Genomic DNA, 15,608 nt, shown 5'->3' with positions numbered 1-15,608 from the left:
GTATAATTGACCATCTTGTTGCTGTCTCTTTTCTCTTCCACAGTGTGATTGCGTACCCTGCTGGGCTGAGTGGCAGCATACTGGTTTGTGTGTCTGTCTGATAATACAAGTGTGTGTGTGTGCATGTGTGTTGGCATGCATTTGTATGTACAGTATGTGTGTGTGTGGCCCCTAGCACCGTGGCTCAGAGCAGAGCAGCAGAGGCAGTGAGTGCAGCAGGGGCCTGGCCCGGCTCTTTTAATAAAGGCATTAATAACAGTATTATTAGGCTAAATGGATGGGATGTAATTAATACTGTTCAGAAACGAGGGGATGAGGGGAGAGGAGGGACGGAAAGGGTGATAAAAATACCCCTCCTATTTTTACCAGCCAGAATTGTAATCCAGCAGGAGGAGAGATGACGCATTGTACCAGACCCAGACCCCCCGGCCTGAACTCCTCTCTACCACCTCCCCTAACCCCCTGACCTGATCTCCTCTCTACCTCCTCCCCTAACCCCATGGTATTCTAACTGGGCTGGCGATAGAGCATCACCTCCTCTCCTCCTCCTCCTCCTCATCCTCTCTCTATCTCCTCCCCCATCCTTCCTCTACATCCCCTTCTCTCTCTCTACCTCTCAGATCTGTGTCCCATTATCTCTTCCACCTACTCTTTCTACCCCCATTATAAACTTTCCCTCATCTCTTCTCTATCCCCTCCCTCCCCCTCTACCTCACCCTCTGATCTCTCCCCAATCTATTCCTCCACCTACTCTCCCATTCCCCCTTCCAGACTCACATTAAGCATCTCCAATCCAAAGTTAAATCCAGAATCGGCTTCCTATTTCGCAACAAAGCCTCCTTCACTCATGCTGCCAAACATGCCCTCATAAAACGGACTATCCTACCGATCCTTGACTTCGGCGATGTCATTTACAAAATAGCCTCCAACACTCTACTCAGCAAATGGATCTAGTCTATCACAGTGCCATCCGTTTTGTCACCAAAGCCCCATATACTACCCACCACTGTGACCTGTACGCTCTTGTTGGCTGGTCCTCACTACATATTCGTCGCCAAACCCACTGGCTCCAGGCCATCTATAAATCACTGCTAGGCAAATCCCCGCCTTATCTTAGCTCATTGGTCACCATAGCAACACCCACCCGTAGTATGCGCTCCAGTAGGTATATCTCACTGGTCATCCCCAAAGCCAACACCTCCTTTGGACGCCATTCCTTCCAGTTCTCTGCTGCCAATGACTGGAAAACTGAAAAATCTGCAAAAATCTGCAAAAATCTTTGAAACTGGAGACTCTTATCTCCCTCACTAACTTTAAGCATCAGTTGTCAGAGCAGCTTATTACCAATCACTGCACCTGTACACAGCCCATCTGAAATTAGCCCACCCAACTACCTCATCCCCATATTGTTATTTATTTTGCTCATTTGCACCCCAGTATCTCTATTTGCACATCATCTCTTGCACATCTATCATTCCAGTGTTAATACTAATTGTAATTATTTTGCACTATGGCCTATTTATTGCCTCACCTCCATAATTTGCTACATTTGCACACACTGTATATATATTTTCTGTTGTATTTTTGACTTTATGTTTTGTTTACCCCATATGTAACTCTGTGTTGTTGTTTTTATCGCACTGCTTTGCTTTATCTTGGCCAGGTTGCAGTTGTAAATGAGAACTTGTTCTCAACTGGCTTACCTGGTTAAATTACATTTACATTTACATTTTAGTCATTTAGCAGATGCTCTTATCCAGAGCGACTTACAGTTAGTGAGTGCATACATTATTTATTAATTTTTTCATACTGGCGTTGCAAACGCCATGCTCTACAAACTGAGCTACATCCCTGCTGGCCATTCCCTCCCCTACCCTGGGCCAATTGTGCGCCGCCCCATGGGTCTCCCGGTCGCGGCCGGCCACGACAGAGCCTGGATTCGAACCAGGATCTCTAGTGGCACAGCTAGCACTGCGATGCAGCATTCGCTCAATTTGATGCCTACGAACAAAGATTTCGATGCATATCAAATTACCCAGCAGCCATTTAGAAACAACAAGTCGTCAAAAAAATTGTTATTTCTTAATTAAAAAATGTCTTCTGGCTGTTTAAATCGGCCACATCTTGAAAAAGAGGACAGGGAAATGCGTTTTGTTTAGATTGTACACTTTTTTCTTAAAACAAATATGGTTAACCATGACCAGAAAATGTTTAATGTTTGATGGCTATCCGCCAGCCATCGCCTCTTAAACTGTGTCTCACCTCACTATTGGTGACCACAACATGTACTCAGGTGAACAGTGTGCGCGCTCACCAAGTAGCTGTAACCTTGTTAATAATAAGTTACCTGAGGTAAACCTACAGGGTTAACGCAGGCAGGTCTCATTGATAACAATAGTGAAGCTGGCATTGTGACGCAGAACAATGGGCTGGGAATAGAACGTTCTGAAGGCGAGTCAGTGTCACAGAGCTCAATAGAACTAATAGGAACTGGTAGGGTGAAAAATGCCCAAACATAAGGCCTTTTTTCGCAATTACTTCAGAAGGTAATATTATGAAACTGGGCTCCATGGCGGATACAATGAACTAATTTTATCAGAAATAAACATTGTAAAAAATGTCACTTGAGGCGCCCCGAAAATAATATTCAAAAGTTCAGTCCTTAAACACTAAAGTTAAATAAAGGTGAAATAAAATAATATAAATAAAATGAACATCCTCACCCCTCTCACATACCTCCCTCTATCCCTTTTCTTGTGTTTAACCCACATACATCCCCATTCACTTGTCACTTGCATTCTCTCCTCCTGTGCTCTTTTTGACTGAAAACAGCTCACATATACATTAACACTATTCAGCCCTCGAAAATTGCTCCCATTTCCAAATCTTCTTGTCCACTCCCCCCTTTTCACCTTCTCTCTCTCTCTCTCTCTCTCTCTCTCTCTCTCTCTCTCTCTCTCTCTCTCTCTCTCTCTCTCTCTCTCTCTCTCTCTCTCTCTCTCTCTCTCTCTCTCTCGTTCTTTCTTTCGCTCTCTCTTTTCAATTAATCTCCTAGCCTAGATTGGCATGTCCTGACAAAGAGACACATTAAAGAACCGGGTCATCTCTCTGCCGGTTGCCCATAACAGTGTGTGTGTGTGTTGGTCCATGTGTGTCAGCCATTCATACAGTAAATGCGGAGTGGGATTCAGGAGCCTATATTCTGTGGATTACAGCGTTGTACAGAACTGTACAGAACAGGGGGATCAGTTCCTGCTCTCTGTTCAGATGAGGTATTAGCCACAGAACCAGTCTACAGCCTTACTTGTCTGAAAATGGCTCTGTACAGTAGGAGTTAATGGTCTCTCTCTTTTCGTTTGTTCTCTCTTTTCATTTTGCGCACACGCACGCATGCACATACACACACGCACGCACATGCACATACATACACACACGCACACACAGACAGACACACACACAAACATGCACGCACACACACACACACGCACACACACAGACAGACACACACAGGCACACACACACACACACATGCACGCATACACACACCACACACACGCACACACACACGGAGAGGCAACATATTGCATTTGGTCTTGTTGGAAAGGGCACACCCTGGGTCAGTGCGATGTGTCCAAAGTGGGCGAACATGGCATTTGTAGTTGTTTAAATGCATTAAACATTCATGATGCATTATTCAAATGATTGATTTGTTGGTCTCTGCTCAGCGCATTGGTTCCCCCGAATCACAGGTCCTAATTGAAAACAGCCTGGATTCGGAAATGATTATCCCTCTCTGTGTCTCTCTCCCTCCCTCTCTCTTCACCTCCCTCCCAAAGAGGGAGAGAGAGAACGTGAGAACAGAGACTGCTCTGCATCTCATATTTTTATTTTATTTTATTTCACCTTTATTTAACCAGGTAAGCCAGTTGAGAACAAGTTCTCATTTACAACTGCGACCTGGCCAAGATGAAGCAAAGCAGTGCGACAAAAACAAAAACACAGAGTTACATATGGGGTAAACAAAACATAAAGTCAAAAATACAACAGAAAATATATATACAGTGTGTGCAAATGTAGTAAGTTATGGAGGTAAGGCAAAAAATAGGCCATAGTGCAAAATAGTTACAATTTCGTATTAACACTGGAATGATAGATGTGCAAGAGATGATGTGCAAATAGAGATACTGGGGTGCAAATGAGCAAAATCAATAACAATATGGGGATGAGGTAGTTGGTTGGCTAATTTCAGAATGGCTGTGTACAGGTGCAGTGATCGGTAATAAGCTGCTCTGAAAACTGATGCTTAAAGTTAGTGAGGGAGATAAGAGTCTCCAGCTTCAGAGATTTTTGCAGTTCGTTCCAGTCATTGGCAGCAGAGAACTGGAAGGAATGGCGGCCAAAGGAGGTGTTGGCTTTGGGGATGACCAGTGAGATATACATGCTGGAGCGCAGACTGCGGGTGGGTGTTGCTATGGTGACCAGTGAGCTAAGATAAGACGGGGATTTGCCTAGCAGTGATTTATAGATGACCTGGAGCCAGTGGGTTTGGCGACGGATATGTAGTGAGGGCCAGCCAACAAGAGCGTACAGGTCACAATGGTGGGTAGTATATGGGGCTTTGGTGACAAAACAGATGGCACTGTGATAGACTACATCCAATTTGTTGAGTAGAGTGTTGGAGGCTATTTTGTAAATGACATTGCCGAAGTCAAGGATCGGTAGGATAGTCAGTTTTACGAGGGCATGTTTGGCAGCATGAGTGAAGGAGGCTATGTTGCAAAATAGGAAGCCGATTCTAGATCTAACTTTTGATTGGAGATGCTCAATGTGAGTCCGGAAGGAGATTTTACAGTCTAGCCAGACACCTAGGTATTTGTAGTTGTCCACATACTCTAGGTCAGACCCGCCGAGAGTAGTGATTCTAGTCAGGTGGGTAGGTACAAGCAGCGTTCGGTTGAAGAGCATGCATTTAGTTTTACTAGTGTTTAAGAGCAGTTGGAAGCTACGGAAGGAGTGTTGTATGGCGTTGAAGCTCGTTTGGAGGTTTGTTAACACAGTGTCCAATGAAGGGCCAGATGTATACAAAATGGTGTCGTCCGCATAGAGGTGGATCCGAGCATCACCAGCAGCAAGAGCGACATCATTGATATACACAGAGAATAGAGTCAGCCCAAGAATTGAACGCTGTGGCACCCCCATAGAGACTGCCAGAGGTCCAGACAACAGGCCCTCCGATTTGACAGATTGAACTCTGAGAAGTAGTTGGTGAACCAGGCGAGGCAGTCATTTGAGAAACCAAGGCTATTTAGGTGGTTGACAGAGTCGAAAGCCTTGGCCAGGTCGATGAAGACGGCTGCGCAGTACTGTCTTTTATCGATCGCAGTTATAATATCGTTTAGGACCTTGAGCGTGGCTGAGGTGCACCCATGACCAGCTAGGAAACCGGATTGCATAGCGGAGAAGGTACGGTGGGATTCGAAATGGTCGGTGATCTGTTTGTTAACTTGGCTTTCAAATACTTTCGAAAGGCAGGGCAGGATGGATATAGGTCTGTAACAGTTTGGATCTAGAGTGTCACCCCCTTTGAAGAGGGGGATGACCGCGGCAGCTTTCCAATCTCTGGGGATCTCAGACGTTACGAAAGAGAGGTTGAACAGGCTAGAAATAGGGGTTGCCACAATTTCGGCGGCTAATTTTAGAAAGAAAGGGTCCTGATTGTCTAGCCCAGCTGATTTGTAGGGGTCCAGATTTTTCAGCTCTTTCAGAACATCAGCTGTCTGAATTAGTGTGAAGGAGAAGCGGGTGGGGCATGGGCAAGTTGCAGCGGAGGGTGCTGAGCTGGTGGCCGGGGTAGTGGTAGCCAGGTGGAAAGCATGGCCAGCCGTAGCAAAATGCTTGTTGAAATTCTCGATTATTGTAGATTTATCGGTGGTGACAGAGTTTCCTAGCCTCAGTGCAGTGGGCAGTTGGAAGGAGGTGCTCTTATTCTCCATGGACTTTACAGTGTCCCAAACCTTTTTTGGAGTTAGTGCTACAGGATGCAAATTTCTGTTTGAAAAAGCTAGCCTTTGCTTTCCTAACTGATTGTGTATATTGGTTCCTGACTTCGCTGTAGAGTTGCATATCGCGGGGGCTGTTCGATGCTAATGCAATACGCCACAGGATGTTTTTGTGCTGGTCAAGGGCAGTCAAGTCTGAGAAGAACCAGGGGCTATATAGGTTCTTAGTAATTTTTTGAATGGGGCATGCTTATTTAAGATTGAGAGGAAAGCACTTTTAAAGAACAACCAGGCATCCTCTACTGACAGAATGAGGTCAATATCCATCCAGGATACCCGGGCCAGGTCAATTAGAAAGGCCTGCTCGCTAAAGTGTTTAAGGGAGTGTTTGACAGTGATGAGGGGTGGTCGTTTGACCGCGGACCCATTACGGACACAGGCAATAAGGCAATGATTGCTGAGATCCTGGTTGAAGACAGCGGAGGTGTATTTAGAGGGTAAATTTGTCAGGATGATATCTATGAGGGTGCCCATGTTTACAGATTTAATGTTGTACTTGGTAGGTTCGTTGATAATTTGTGTGAGATTGAGGGCATCTAGTTTAGATTGTAGGTTGGCCGGGGTGTTAAGCATATCCCAATTTAGGTCACCAAGCAGTACGAACTCTGAGGATAGATGGGGGGCAATCAGTTCACATATGGTGTCCAGGGCACAGCTCGGGGCTGAGGGGGGTCTGTAGCAAGCGGCAACAGTGAGAGACTTATTTCTGGAAAGGTGGATTTTTAGAAGTAGAAGCTCAAACTGTTTGGGCACAGACCTGGATAGTATGATAGAGCTCTGCAGGCTATCTCTACCGTAAATTGCAACCCCACCCCCTTTGGCAGTTCTATCGAGACGGAAAATGTTTTGTTGTTCGGGGATGGACATTTCTGAATGTTTGGTGGCCTTCCTAAGCCAGGATTCAGACACTGCTAGAACATCAGGGTTGGCGGAGTGTGCTAACGCAGTGAATAACTCAAACTTAGGGAGGAGGCTTCGGATGTTAACGTGCAAGAAACCAAGGCTTTTACGGTTACAGAAGTCAACAAATGATAATGCCTGGGGAGTAGGAGTGATACTTGGGGCTACAGGGCCTGGGTTAACCTCTACATCACCAGAGGATCAGAGGAGGAGTAGAATAAGGATACGGCTAAAGGCTTTAAGAACTGGTCTTCTAGTGCGTTGGGTACAGAGAAAAAAAGGGGCAGATTTCCGGGCGTTGTAGAATAGATTCAGGGCATTATGTACAGACAAGGATATGGAAGGATGTGAGTACAGTGGAGGTAAACCTAAGCGTTGGGTAACGATGAAAGAGATAGCATCACTGGAGGCACCGATTGAGTCAGTCTCTGTGTATGGGGGGTGGGACAAAGGAGCTATCTAAGGCAGGTTGAGCTGGGCTGGGGGATCTACATTTAAATAGTACAATAAGAAATAACCGAAATAGCAATAGGCAAGGCATATTGACATGGGAGAGAGGCATAAAGCAATCACAGGTGTTATTCGAGAGAGCTAAGACAACAGCTGGTAATGGCGACAACGTTTGGGCTGAGCGTAAACATAAACACGATGCGGTACCGTATAAAGGAACAGTCCAGCAGGCATCAGCTGTATAGCTGAGAGTTCGGAGGTAGTTCGGGGCTGCTACAGCACTGGCTAGCAAAAGGCCACGGCTTGCGTGTGCTAGCGGGCCGGGGCTAGCAGATGGATCTTCGTTGTCGACGTTGTAACGGGAAGCCTGTTGAAACCACGTCAGACGATTTCATCGGCAGACCAGCCGTGTTGGATTGGCGGGGCTCCGTGTCAACACTAGGAGGTCCCGTCCGGTTGACAGAGAGGTAGATAGCCGGGAGATGGGCCTGGCTCGAGGCTAGCTCAAGGCTAACTGGTGCTTGCTAAGGGGCAATGGTAATTAGCCAATGACAACAGCCATTCAGTTGCAGCTAGCTAGTTGTGATGATCCGGCGCTAGGGTCCAGTGATTCCGGCAGAAAGTGGGTCGATAGCACGCTGTGCAGACTGGCCGGCAAATTGTCCAGGCTAGAGCTAGTGCTGGCTGGTGGGTAGTGCAGGCCACGGACAATGGTGAAGACGCTAACGGTGGCTAATAGCAAGTAGCTAGCTAGCTGGCTACCACAGCCATTCGGTTGCAGCAAGACTAGTTTCAGCTTAAGGTTCTTGATAAAAGTTATAAAGAAATAATAGAATCCTTTCCACGTTGGGTGAGGCGGGTTGCAGGAAAGTATATTTAGTTAAAGAATGAAAGTAAAATTGAGAAATATATACAAAATAGACAAAAAAAAACAAAAAACTGGCTATTTACAAAAGGACACTACAGAAGACACGACCACACTGCTACGCCATCTTGGATTAATATACATACATATTTGACTGGCGATGTGCCAGGACGCTGACTCATGTTTTTTTGGAGAGGGCTGAAGAGAGATGTGAACAGCAGAACTAATGCTAGCTGGCTAACAACAGGTTGAATGTGTAAACGACTGTTAGCAAATGTTTGCCAAAATTACCAACGTTAGCATATGTTTGCCAAGTTGATTGCATCTCAGGTTAGCCTGTCAACCCATTAGAAAGGTTTGGCTGTAGGCTAGGCCAGGGTACATCAGGATACAGCTAGAATGCTAATCCATATGTGTGTTTGAGTGGCAGCAGACCCCAGAGTGTTGGGCAGTGTCGTGGTGGTATGCAGGCACCTACCACCCCATTCTCACCTCAGACCACGCCACACTGGCTCTGACTGAGAGGTGGAAAATTGAGGTGAAAGAGCACAGAGCAGCAATATTTTCTGTGCGTGTGAGCGTGTGTTTGTGTGTGTGTGCTCTGCTCTGTGTTCAATTCCACATGGAGTTGGCGAAATTGGGCAGAGAAAGAGAGGGTGAGAGACAGAGAGAAGAAACTAGGAGTTTGTGAAAATTTGCAGTGAACAAATGTAGCCGCTTGACTGACAGCAGCAGCAGGATTTACTGAGCCAATCTCATCCACCTTGTAGAAGGTTGTGACCCCTTCCTTCTTTTATTAATCAACACTGGCTTTCGTGTAGCTGCTCTATCTAGGGGAGAGTGTTTATGTTTTTATATAGTGCTGAGTGGTGATGTGTGTTCATCTTTTGTTCAGAGCTGTGTGTGTGACTGTGTGTGTGTGTATGTGGCTCACGGTGCTTGGCCTTCAGATTGTAGGCCTGCCCAAGACTAGAGCAAGTACTACTCTGTTTCAGATGTTAGGGCAGCCTAGCTGTGTGGAGAAGAAGGTGCTTTTTGGATCCTTAAGTGTCCTTGTATCCAAGACCTTTGAAATGTTTGAATCCTTCTTAATGTAATGTAAGTTGTGGATTCAAATAAAATGTTTAAAATGTGTTTGTGTGTGTGTGTGTGTGTGTGTGTGTGATTGTATCAGACTGTGAGTTTTTCCGTATTCTCTTCCATTTAAGCTGCCTGTCACACTCACACACACACACACACACACACACACACACACACACACACACACACACACACACACACACACACACACACACACACACACACACACACACACACACACTCACACACACACACACACACACACACACACATACACACACACATACACACACACATATACACACACAGACAAACACACACACACTACCTGCCTCTACTTAGAAAATCTATTGACAGACATTCTAGCTTCCCTCTACTGTTGCTCAATTCTGTTAGCAATTAGCTGCTTTGTTGTGGTCAGTCAAGGTGCGCATATTCCAATTAATACAACGCAAAACAGGCAGAGATGAGCTAATTGTTCATTACCTTGCCTGTCTTGCTCAGATTGCTGCCCTGATCAGTAAATTGTCTAATTTGGACAGTTTGTCCCATGTTTCATCAGGGAAGCGTCAGTAGGAGACTGAGGAGAGTCAGCATTTGTCTCTGGTGAGCAGCTGGACTAAGTGGCGTAATGGTGAGTACATTTATAATCTGGAATCCAATTTTAGAGATCTGATTTCCACCTGAGTGTGGGGTCGGATTGCCCAATCTCCTCCAAACACCCAGGTGGACACACTCCACACGTGACAGAATCTTTACTGCAGAATGAATGTTCTTCTAAGCAGTAGAAAGTAGCTCAATGTGAGTATGGCTTCCCATTGGTGATACCAAGACTAGAGATGAATTATGTTGCAGTACAGTATGAATTGTCAGCCATTGTTGCAGCTTTATAAATAGCACAGTTTAGTAGTGTCACCATTAGGATTTAAGGCTGGTTCAGTGTTATTAGTGTAGGTCATTTTGAATACGATAGCTGAGTGTAAACAGTGTGACATAATGAATGGTGCACCATAGTGCTCCTAATACACTGGAGGTCAATACATATTTCTGATATAATAAATGGTATATCAGTCTGGTATCGAGGTCATTATTGATGGAGTAGTTCCAGTGTAGCTCAGTGGGAGGGGCGGGGCTGGATTAGAGGGGTTTGTCCTTTCCAGCTGTGTCGTCTGATTGGCTGGCCACAGAGGTCAGCAGTCATCATCTGTACTGGCTGGGAGACAAAGTAGTTAATTAGTGTTCAATTAGCTAGCCTGGTGGGTTAAACAGAGACACACAGCACACCTACCATCTGGAGAGAAGAAGGGAAGAGAGAGAAGAAGAGGAGGGGGAGGAGGAGAGAGAGGGAAGCAGAGGAGGAGGAGGACGAGAGAGAGGGAAGCAACACCATTTGGGGAGAGAAATGGTGTGATAGAGACAGTAGGATGAGGCGTTTGATATAGGGAGAGAAACCGTCAGCTATCAGAAGCCTTAGAAGACTGTGTGTGTGTGTGTAGGTGTGTGTGTGTGTGTGTGTGTGTGTGTGTGTGTGTGTGTGTGTGTGTGTGTGGTGCGTGAGTGGGTGCAGCCTCTAAGCTGCCGTGATGTTCTTCTCGTCTGTAGCTGGAGCGTGACAGTGGTTCAGTCAGAGCATGGGGACCCATTACCAGGAGCCTCTTCTAGCAGCTGCAGTCAGTCAATCTAAATAAAACACAGGCCTTTCTATCCTACTGCTCTCCTCAAAGACACAAACTGAGAGAAAATCAGAAAGAATCTCCTATTTTATCTTGGATTCGCCAGCAGAATTCGGAATATTTCGGGCCTGTCTTCAGACCCCATCTGCTTCCCGGAGCCACAGTGTTCCCGGCGCTCCCTCTCAGCATTCCCAGTCCCATAAAGAGATAAACACGACCTCGGATCATTAGCTCCGTCTCCTGGCTAATGCCCTCCACTCCTCCTACGCTTTTATTCACTTCCTCTCGCTCTCTGTTTCTCTCTCTGTCTTGCTCCTCCTCTCCTTCGCCTCTTCAATTTGTAATTTAATTTGCTGGCATCATCCCTTCATAAGCCCCCACCCACACACACCTAAAGTACACACACAGACACACACACACCTTCCAGCCCATTTCCACTAATAACACCCCCCCCCCCCCCCCCCCCCTCAGGGCGGATCCAGGTTATGGAGTCACGCCATTTGACTTTATCGCAGTTTCACCAGAGGCGCTGGTGTGTGTGTGTGTGTGTGTGTGTGTGCGCGTGCGTGTGTGTGTAGTGTAGTGTGTGACATCACTCTAACATGGTCCTCTCTCACCATGATAGTCATTGAGAACACCTACTCTTTCACTACAACAACCCGGTTAATGTTCTGGAAGCGACTACTACAACACAACATCTCGTCTCACTCATTCATCAGACAGCCTCTGAGGTCACGGTCACACACCCATTAGTTTCAGGTGATGGTTGTATATGACCATCAACATGAGTGGTAGAGTGGTTCAAGTGACTGATGTTAGTATGGTGGTGTTCTTCATCCACACAGAGCTGATCATGAGGGATTGGCTGAGATGGAACTGTAGGTAGGGGCTTTATAAGGTATTACGGGGGTTGTGTGTGTGTGTGAATGTGCGGATGTATGCGTGTTTCTGTGTTTGTGTGTGCATACATGCATGTGTACGTATGGGTGTGTGTGTGTGTGTGTGTGTGTGTGCGTGCATGTGTGTGTGTTCGATCCCACAGTTTAACCCCAGTGAAATGAACCGTCTGCTCCAGACGTGTGTGGTGTCACAGCTGTTGTTTACAGCTTTCACAGGAGACGTCAGAGTGTTATTTCCATTTAATATGGAACACAATCATTCAACACACGTTATTGACCATCGAAAATTGTCATACATGTTGACATGCAATGACCTTCAATACTATTAACAAAATGACCCACACTGCCTCCAGTATTGAGACACTTGTTATTGGCTAATGGCTATGAAGTGACACACAGGGATGAGGGGAGAAATAATAACTTTAGTGTAATCATTGCTGTCCCCCTGCCCCCCAGGGCCCTGTGCTAATTGATGGCGAGTCCTCAGGACCTCTGTTGCTCGTGCCCTAGCGGATATAGTAGAAATAATGAGACTATCTGGTGTGGGTGGGTGTGTGGGTGTGTGGGTGTGTGTGTAATCACAGAGTGTTTGTGGATATGCTGTTGCCCCATGCTGGTGTGTGTGAGTGTGTGTGCGTGCGCACAGTGGCTTGCGAAAGTATTCACCCCCCTTGGCCTTACAACCTGGAATTAAAATAGATTTTTGGGGGGGTTGATTCATTTGATTTACACAACATGCCTACCACTTTGAAGATGCAAAATATTTTTTATTGTGAAACAAACAAGAAATAGAAAACTTGAGCGTGCATAATTATTCACCCCCCCCCCCAAAGTCAATACTTTGTAGAGCCACCTTTTGCAGCAATTACAGCTGCAAGTCTCTTGGGGTATGTCTCTATAAGCTTGGCATTTCTAGCCACTGGGATTCTTGCCCATTCTTCAAGGCAAAACTGCTCCAGCTCCTTCAAGTTGGATGGGTTCCGCTGGTGTACAGCAAACTTTAAGTCATACCACAGATTCTCAATTGGATTGAGGTCTGGGCTTTGACTAGGCCATTCCAAGACATTTAAATGTTTCCCCTTAAACCACTCAAGTATTGCTTTAGCAGTGTGCTTAGGGTCATTGTCCTGCTGGAAGGTGAACCTCCATCCCAGTCTCAAATCTCTGGAAGACTGAAACAGGTTTCCCTCAAGAATTTCCCTCTATTTAGCGCCATCCATCATTCCTTCAATTCTGACCAGTTTCCCAGTCCCTGCCAATGAAAAATCCCCACAGCATGATGCTGCCACCACCATGCTTCATTGTGGGGATGGTGTTCTCGGGGTGATGAGAGGTGTTGGGTTTGCGCCAGACATAGTGTTTTCCTTAATGGATTTAATGGTGCTCCGTGGGATGTTCAAAGTTTCTGATATTTTTTAATAACCCAACCCTGATCTGTACTTCTCCACAACTTTGTCCCTGACCTGTTTGGAGAGATCCTTGGTCTTCATGGTGCCGCTTGCTTGGTGGTGCCCCTTGCTTAGTGGTGTTGCAGACTCTGGGACCTGATTATAGGTCCAACCATGTCCTCTGTGTCTTACACACCTTGTTTAGGCCTTACCATTCAGCAGCAGTTGTGATTGATGGCTCTGTGTTTGAGGGTGTCCTTGACCAGGTGTTGTAATCTCCCAGATCCACCCTCTCTCCCTCTATTCCTTCATTCCTCTTTTTCATTCTCTCTATTTTCCCTCCTTCCTTTGCTCTCTCTTTCTCTCTCTCCCTCTCTCCTTACATTTACATTTACATCATTTAGCAGATGCTCTTATCCAGAGCGACTTATAAATTGGTGCATTCAACTTATGATAGCCAGTGGGACAACCACTTTACAATATGTTTTTTTTTGTTCTCTTTGGGGTGGGGTAAGGGGGGGTAGAAGGATTACTTTATCCTATCCCAGGTATTCCTTAAAGAGGTGGGGTTTCAAGTGTCTCCGGAAGGTGGTGAGTGACTCCACTGTCCTGGCGTCGTGAGGGAGCTTGTTCCACCATTGGGGTGCCAGAGCAGCGAACAGTTTTGACTGGGCTGAGCGGGAACTGTGCTTCCGCAGAGGTAGGGGGGCCAGCAGGCCAGAGGTGGATGAACGCAATGCCCTCGTTTGGGTGTAAGGTCTGATCAGAGCCTGAAGGTAAGGAGGTTCCGTTCCCCTCACAGCTCCGTAGGCAAGCACCATGGTCTTGTAGTAGATGTGAGCCTCAACTGGAAGCCAGTGGAGTGTGCGGAGGAGCGGGGTGACATGAGAGAACTTGGGAAGGTTGAACACCAGTTGTAGGGGTTTAATGGCACAGGCAGGGAGCCCAGCCAACAGCGAGTTGCAGTAATCCAGACGGGAGATGACAAGTGCCTGGATTAGGACCTGTGCCACTTTCTGTGTAAGGTAGGGAGGATCGGGTCACCACTGCAGGATCGGGTCACCACTTTGATGTTAGTGAAGAACGACAGGGTGTTGTCCAGGGTCACGCCAAGGTTCTTTGCACTCTGGGAGGAGGACACAATGGAGTTGTCAACCGTGATGGCGAGATCATGGAGCGGGCAGTCCTTCCCCGGGAAGAAGAGCAGCTCCGTCTTGCCGAGGTTCAGCTTGAGGTGGTGATCTGATATCCACACTGATATGTCTGCCAGACATGCAGAGATGCAATTCACCACCTGGTTATCAGAAGGGGGAAAGGAGCAATGATAGGAGAGACCATGTGAGGATATGACAGAGCCAAGTGACTTGGTGTATAGAGAGAATAGGAGAGGGCCTAGAACTGAGCCCTGGGGGACACCAGTGGTGAGAGCACGTGGTGCGGAGACAGATTCTCGCCACACCACCTGGTAGGAGCGACCTGTCAGGTAGGACGCAATCCAAGAGTGAGCAGCACCGGAGATGCCCAACTCGAAGAGGATGGAGAGGAGGATCTGATGGTTCACAGTATCAAAGGCAGCAGATAGGTCTAGAAGGATAAGAGCAGAGGAGAGAGAGTTAGCTTTAGCAGTGAGGAGAACCTCCGTGACACAGAGAAGAGCAGTCTCAGTTGAATGACCAGTCTTGAAACCTGACTGGTTTGGATCAAGAAGGTCATTCTGAAAGAGATAGCAGGAGAGTTGGCTAGAGACGGCACGCTCAAGAGTTTTGGAGAGAAAACAAAAAAGGGATACTGGTCTATAGTTGTTGACATCAGAGGGATCGAGTGTAGGTTTTTTGAGGAGGGGTGCAACTCTCGCTCTCTTGAAGACGGAAGGGACATGGCCAGCGGTCAAGGATGAGTTGATGAGCGAGGTGAGGTAAGGGAGAAGGTCTCCGGAAATGGTCTGGAGAAGAGAGGAGGGGATAGGTTCAAGCGGGCAGGTTGTTGGGCGGCCGGCCGTCACAAGTCACAAGATTTCATCTGGAGAGAGAGGGGAGAAAGAAGTCAAAGCATAGGGTAGGGCAGTGAGCAGGACCAGCGGTGTCATTTGACTTAATGAATGAGGATCGGATGTCGTCAACCTTCTTTTCAAAATGGTTGACGAAGTCATCCACAGAGAGGGAGGATGGAGGGGGAGGAGGAGGAGGATTCAGCAGGGAGGAGAAGGTGGCAAAGAGCTTCCTAGGGTTAGAGGCAGAGGCTTGACATTTAGAGTGGTAGAAAGTGGCTTTAGCAGCGGAAACAGAGGAAGAGAA

This window comes from Coregonus lavaretus, assembly GCF_964263955.1.
Source record: "Coregonus lavaretus genome assembly, chromosome: 13".
In the NCBI taxonomy this organism is placed as follows: Eukaryota; Metazoa; Chordata; class Actinopteri; order Salmoniformes; family Salmonidae; genus Coregonus; species Coregonus lavaretus.
The sequence above is the reverse complement of the archived record's forward strand: the minus strand, read 5'-3'. Positions refer to the sequence as shown.